Here is a 7,569-nt window from a genome sequence, read left to right as displayed (position 1 = left end):
GGCTATGGTGTTGTGGAGCGTTTTGTGGGACATGCTGTGGGAACTGTATTTCATTAAGAGCCACTTACATTTTATCACCGTATGTTTTTTTTTTATTTCCATTATTTTATAAAATGTATCTGTATATTTTTATAAAAGTTTTATAATTGCTGCTCTTTTCTTAGGTACTTTCACTACTCACACCTTATGAAGGGAAAACTGTTCTTGAATTAGCAAATACAATTGGTCGTTTTACTGGTGCATTAGTAAAAAAAGCTGGGAAAGTCATACCCTTGGATTTCATTGAATGTGTGGTAAAAAAATGTATGCAAAAACTTCACTCTGGAAGGCTATATATGTTACCTTCATAAGGCGAGAGTAGTGAAAGTACCTAAGAAAAGAGTAGAATGATCAATTTTAATTACCTTCAATTACTTGAGCATTGTGAATGTCATGGGGTGAATAATGAATGATCAATTTAGGTGTCATTAAATTATTTAAGATTTGACTCAATTGTAGTATTGGGCCAAAAAGAAAATCAATTCTAGAACTTCATACCGATGAGAATAGAGCTTTTTCTAAGAAGAAGCAGAAAAAAAATTGTCAACACACCAACTCAAGTTGCAGCACTAGACAATTTCCGTAATGGTATGCTCATTTCATTGTACTATAAGTATAATGCTATAATTGAGTATATTTTTTGAATTATAATGTTTTAAATTTTAACTAGGGGTGTAAACGAGTCCGAGCCTGACCAAACTCGAGCTCGGCTCGTTTAATCTTGAGGAAGCTCGAGCTCGATTCGAGCCTTAAAATGAAGCTCGAGCTCGGCTCGTTAACAATTTAGTGGGCTCGCGAGCCTAATCGAGCCTCTATGTGTATATATATATATATATATATATATATATATACACACACACACACACACATACATACACACACACACACACATATATATATATATATATATATATATATATATATATATATATATATATATATATATATATATGTGTGTGTGTGTATATATATATATATATATATATATATATATATATATATATATATATATATATGCTCGTTTAAGCTTGTTTAGGCTCGTGGACCCATGAATTGAAGCTCGGCTCGAGCTCGTTTAATAAACGAGCCTCGTATTTAGGCTCAAGCTCGTTTAACTCGATCTCGAGTCGAGCTTTTAACGAGTCGATCTCGAGTAGCTCAGCTCACTTATACCCCTAGTTTTAACACCCCACCATTTTTAAACTCAAGTCAAGGAAACCGTGTTGTTAGTCAAAAGTGACAAAATAGAAATTTATGAACATTTAAGCAAACTTGATCTAACTCAGCACAAGTAATTCCTGCTAATTGAAATTAAAGAAGGGTTTTAATAAACTTTTTTTTTTATTTATAATTAGCCTATGATAAATAGGCCTGTCGGAAAAACCCGAAACCCGTTCTACCCACCCGACCCGTTCTGAATTCGGGTAGAATGGGTCAGGTAGAACGGGTAATATCAAATATACAATGCAGTCACGTACGCACACTTCAAATAAAACAAAACTTTTCGTTTCCTTCTTATGAACGACGGCACAACAGTCAACGCAAACTTGCAAAGGGAATACGACGCTGAAGCTGAAGTTCTGAACCATCATCACAATTTTCAGTTTCTCTCTATCGCACGTAATGGAATTAAAAAAGTACATAACATATTATAATGATTTGTTATGTTATTATAGATGTACTTGTTAGTTGTATGAAGTATTTTCCTACCCAATTCTTTATTAAACCAACCAACATGTAAAAAAAATATCAATAAGTGTCATTTAAGAAATTTTCGGGTATACCCGATAATTACCCGACCTGGCCTCAAACTCAAATACCCGAAACCCGAAAACCTGAATTACAATATAGGTCGGGTATCGGGTAATATTTTCTTAAGAAAATACTCATTGTATCCGACCCGTTCTACCCGAAACCTGAAAATTTTACCCGTTCGACACCCCTAATGATAAATTTATCATCATTATATTTTTCTTTTGATTTATACGATTTTCAAAATTTTATAATAAATACAAAAAAAAACTGTACAACCTCCTCCTCAACGACTATTTTCTCCGGTGATTCAATCGGCCTTGAGCCGAGAACGTCTGAAACCCACCATCATAATTCCGCCGCAACCTATCTTTCTGACGCGACGGCCGTCGTGGTTGTTGGTCTTCCATCTGCGGTGTTTTTGTAGACACCCGCCATATCTTCACCGACCTATCTAAGCTCCCACTATACAACATACACGACCCTTCACCACCTCCGTCACGGCGGCTCATATCCACCGCCAAACACTTCACCGGCCCACTGTGTCCATTCAAAACGTACAAACATTTATGATCTCCTCTGTCTTCTCTCCGCCATACACATATATTCGTATCCACCGAACCGCTGAAAACCATACGACCGGCGGCCGCCAAACACAGAACCGCCGCCGTATGACATCTCAAAACCCGGCCACCGGACAATAGCTTCTCCCGTTCCCAGTAATGTAAAAGTCCGTCGGATAAACCGGCGTAAACCACCGTCTCCGATGGATTAATCACCAACGACGTCACCGCAGATTCCTGTTTCAATAAAGTATTTAAAAGGAAATGCTTTGTTCTTTTTCCCGGTTTCTCCCTCCGCCACGCTTTCACCGTCCCATCCGCCGAGCCAGAGAAGATAAAATCGTCAAATCCGGCGACCACCGTGTTAACAGCATCATCGTGAGCGGGAATCGATTCCAAACATTTGAAATCTGATACTTTCCATACTTTAATCGTTTTATCCCACGAACCTGAATATAACAACGAACGATCTTTGGTCAAGCTAAGACTTGAAATCGCATCGTAATGTTTGATCCAAATTGCACTATGATTGTTCCTCACCTCCGTATAATTCTTAGGTTTTATCGATTTTTCCATTATCGAAGTCAGATTCGGTAGAGTCCCGATCTTTTTATGAACTCTAGGGTTCTTAGCTGATGCCTTCCAAGCCCTAATTTTCCCATCGCTGTGACCTGTAAATATCTTATCGTCAGCAATCACAATCGCTTTAACTAATCCGCTGTTAGATTTGAATGCAGAAAATTCCTTTCGATTCTTCCAAACGCGAATGTTCTTGCTATCGGATCCGGTGTACAACAGATCTCCGATTGCCGCTAACGAATATATATTTCCTTCTTGACGAACAAGAGAAGCTAGCAATCCGGTGTAATCGGAAAAATCCATGCAATCGGGAGCCGGTTGTTCACGATAAGACCATTTAGAACTTGCCACCGGCGACGTATCGTACGGAGACTTGTTGTCGGTTTCCGGCATGTTCCTGAGACGCAAATGAAGCCGTTCGACGGCATCATTTGGATGATTCCGGTGAGGATGATGATCGTTGTTGATCATCAAGACTGTAAATTCCGTGATTCGTTGACGATGATTGTATATTTCTAATCATAATCCTTGCAAATAAATGATCTCTCATAGATCGGAGTTTCGATTTTGAGATGAGAATTCAAAATGTCTGCAACAAAGATCGTAGAGAAATTGTGTGGAAAAAGATAATGGTGTCGATTTTACAAACCATCTTTGAAAAAGGTAATACGCTATTTGAACGTGCATTTCCAACATTAGACTGTTTGATGGTTGTTATAGATTAGTAGGTTGATACATAATACAAAATCTTTGTATTTATAGAAACGTGACTTGTTTAATTTTTTTTTCCCTAAAGTATATAATCTAAATCCCATCTATAATTGCTTCGTTATTGTGAAATCCGATCGGAAGTTTTTACCTAAATAAATTAGATGCTTTTTTGTTTTTTCGAAGCGAAAATTCATGAAGTTTGCGGACCAACTCTGCAATCATCAAACTGAAATTTAATTAAACTAATGTTATAAACTGAAAATATATAGTTTTCAATATCGAAATTTTAATAATTCCAGTCTTAAAACATTGAAAAAAAAAATACTAAAAAGAACATGTAAAAAAACAAAAATATAAAACTTAAAAAAGCTTACAAAAATATAAAAGAAGCTAACAAATTTATTCTAAAAAAACTAATTTTTTAAAAAACATAAAAAAGAAAATAATAAACAAATTAAGAAAGAATTGCAAACGATATCTACAAAGTTCGTAAAAAAATACATACGTTAAAAAAGATGAAATTGAAATTGAAAATATTATTAACAAAAACGGTAAAAAAAAATTAAAAAAATCAAAGTTTTTTTTTTTTTTTTTTTTTTTTTTTTTTTTTTTTAAATCAAGTTAAAATTTTTTTGTAGAAACTATAATAAGAAATTGTATCAAATCCGTAAATAAAAGTTTATAAAAATCTTAGTTTTTTTTTTTTTTTTTTTTTTTTTTTTTTTTTTTTTTTAATATAAAGGCTTAAAAAAGTTCTACTAAAATTCTAAAAAAACTCTTCAAAAAAATGAAAGCTGAAGAGGTTTGAAGAGACAAGTCAAGTGCTGCGCCACATAGCACACGCGCAGAAGTTTTACAGTCTGAAGTCTTCCAAAAAACAAACTACTACGATAGGAAAAGTGTTGCACGTGTGCTGTGTCGTGCAACAAAAAATGGTTTGAAGAGATTTAAAAAAAAACAACTTAGTCTCTAAATTTCTTGTTGTGCGGTTAGCTTTTATAAATTGATATAGATTAAAACACCAATGGAATCAACTTTTAACTTTTTAAGTAGTAACTATAAATCTTGTTGGAGCAAAGTACAAAAATTAAAAAGAAAAACATCTTAAATGAAAAATGAAACAAGAAATTGTAACAATATATATCAAAGGCACAAAATCACAAATGAATTAACAATCTAACATGTATGTGCCTGTCTAATTCAAAATAAATGGATGAAATTGTGATACTTTGTGAGGATTCATGTGATCAACAATGCTCGATTTTGAGTTGTGAGGATTCATGTGATCAACAATGCTCGATTTTGAGTTGGATGAACGAATTTTAGAGACATGATTTCAAGTTAAATGGAGAGTACTTTAAGGCTATGCATGAGACATGAGATTTAAAGCAATGACAATTATTTTTTAGGAATTTAAATATTATAGAGTTAACTATAGAATATAAGGGTAAAGATGTAGGATCAGATTAATATAAGGTCTTTAAATAAAAGTAGAGATTTTAAGAACCCAATAAAGAGGATTGTTTTTGCTTATATGCTTACGAGATCTTACTAAACGTGATCTAAATACTATAAGAAATTAGTTGATTTTCCGTATATATTTTTTTTTATCATACTTACACACTACCACGAGACAAACTTTCATATACGGATTTTGTGACGGATAATCTTCCGCAAAAATTGATTACGAATCTCTAATCATATTTTGTGCGGATAACTAAAGAATGTATAATAGTATATAGCTATTTTGTTACAAAATTTGCAAAATTACACACTATTGGAGATGGATAATATTAAATATGTCCCTAGAAAAATAATATTATTTTCAATTCAGTTGTATGTCGCTAAAACTAAACATCTACAATTGTTTTTTTTGGATTGAGTTTTAAAAATAATCAAAACACTTTCATCACTAATATATGGTTGATTTTATTAAATTAGCAAAATCCATGCCATAGTGTTTGAGTGTATCATTCATACATTTATTATATTACTAGACGAATTCTCGCGCGTTGCGCAACAAAGATTAAAAATATATTGTTAGAATATTGAAAAATATATATATTTATAATAGTTATGTTATTGACATTAACTTTGAAATAAAATTTTTACATATATATATATATATATATATATATATATATATATAATCTCTATTATTTTGAACAATAATATTCATTGACATCAACCCACATTCTTCAGTAATATAATTAAATATAATTATCTATTTAGTATTATTTTTTAAAATTATTATTATTGATTAATTATATTTTTACTTATGCGAACATTTTCTAATTTCAATAATGATGTTCATTTAAAATACAATTTATTTATAGCTAAATGTAATTTATAATTTGATGTTATTATCATTTAAAATTGTTATTCATTAATTTTAAACCACTTATTATTAATAATAAGTTAAAAAGTCTTTTAAGAAACACTTAATATTATTATTAAAATGTGAAACATACACTAAATAATAAAGTGATAAGATAGACAATTTGCATTTCAAAAGAGACTTGCATGGATAATATAGCATATCCATGTAATTTGATTTTATTATTTATAATTATTGCTTATTAATTTTGAAACCACTTGTTATTATTAAGAAGTGAAAGAAACCTTTAAAAAACACTTATTATTATAATTAAAATGTGAAACATATACTAAAATATAAAGTGATAAGATAGACAATTTGCATTTTAAAAAAGGCTTACATGGATAATATGGATAATATGACATTCATGATTTTTAATTAATTATTGTTTTGAAGCAACATGAACATACAAACATGTATATAATAGTTAATTAAATATTATATATATATATCACCTTCCATAACATATGATCGATAACATTAATCTAATCTAATTTATATTAAAATTTCAACCATAACATACAATGATATTCTTAAAATAATACTTGAATCAAGAAAATACAAAAAAGAATTAGTATATAACAAACTTACAAATTAAAAACTTCAACATAATAACATGACTCGACAAATTATTCAAAGCCCTCAAACCAATACAAAAAACTTTAAACTTGTTTTCTTTGTGAATTTTGTATGTGATTTGTATTTGTGTGTCTACTCAAAAAATTGACCTTTTATAGTAGAGTATCCATTAAGTGTTTATTAAATATATTATATAAGTTATAAAACCTTTGAATTGTTAATCATTATTAAGAGATTTTTGAGTGGTATTCATTAAAATAAGAGGTTTCAAAAACATGAGTTGTTTGCAAATTTTTATGGGGGTTTCAAATGCATGAGGTTCAAAGAAAAATGCTAGCTTTATAAGTATGTATGATGTGTTTGAGAAGTTATTCGTTTTCCGAATTTTGTGTGGCATGTACTATATTCCGTTTAATAATTTCAATTGTTTGGTTGCTTTTTCTCACACATGAGTTAAGACCTCTAGTGGAGTGAGGGAGTGTTATGGACTTATGAATATGATATTGAGAAAAGAGAGTTTGAGTTGTTTTTTTCATGGAACAGCAAATCTATTCTATTCTACTCCTATATAACACTTAAATCTCCATCTATGTCTCTCAAGAGACTTGAACCCTCGATCTCAAGGAGGGAGGGCAACACCGAATACCGCTAGGCTAGAAGCCCTTTGGTAGAGTTTGGGTTCTTGAATAGACAACATAGAGCTCGTGATTTTTTTTTTCCAGCATTGATCATGGTCAATTTGTTATATCTCGACAAAGTTATGTGGTGATATGGGGAGTTTAATATATGATTATTTTAGCGGATAACTTAAAAATAAATGGTTCATTGAGATAATTAGAAATCAAAGTACGTAAATTATAAATTCTTTGTACTGTTCAAGTTTTTATTATTAAATTTATTTCAATCATCCAAGATATTTATTTCAAATTCTTTTTTATTAAACCCCATACTTTCGAACCAAGTCATAAT

At 31.0% G+C, this 7,569-nt stretch overlaps 1 pseudogene; it reads right to left on the bottom strand.

Moving 5' to 3' along the window:
- Nucleotides 1-1,943: 1,943 nt before the first annotated feature.
- LOC145093258 (protein JINGUBANG pseudogene) lies at nt 1,944-3,633 on the bottom strand (annotated as a pseudogene).
- Between the last annotated feature and the right edge of the window lie 3,936 nt (nt 3,634-7,569).

Source organism: Lactuca serriola, chromosome 3, assembly GCF_051521515.1.
Source record: "Lactuca serriola cultivar US96UC23 chromosome 3, Lser_US96UC23_V15, whole genome shotgun sequence".
NCBI lineage: Eukaryota > Viridiplantae > Streptophyta > Magnoliopsida > Asterales > Asteraceae > Lactuca > Lactuca serriola.
This window is presented reverse-complemented; position numbering and strand designations above follow the sequence as displayed.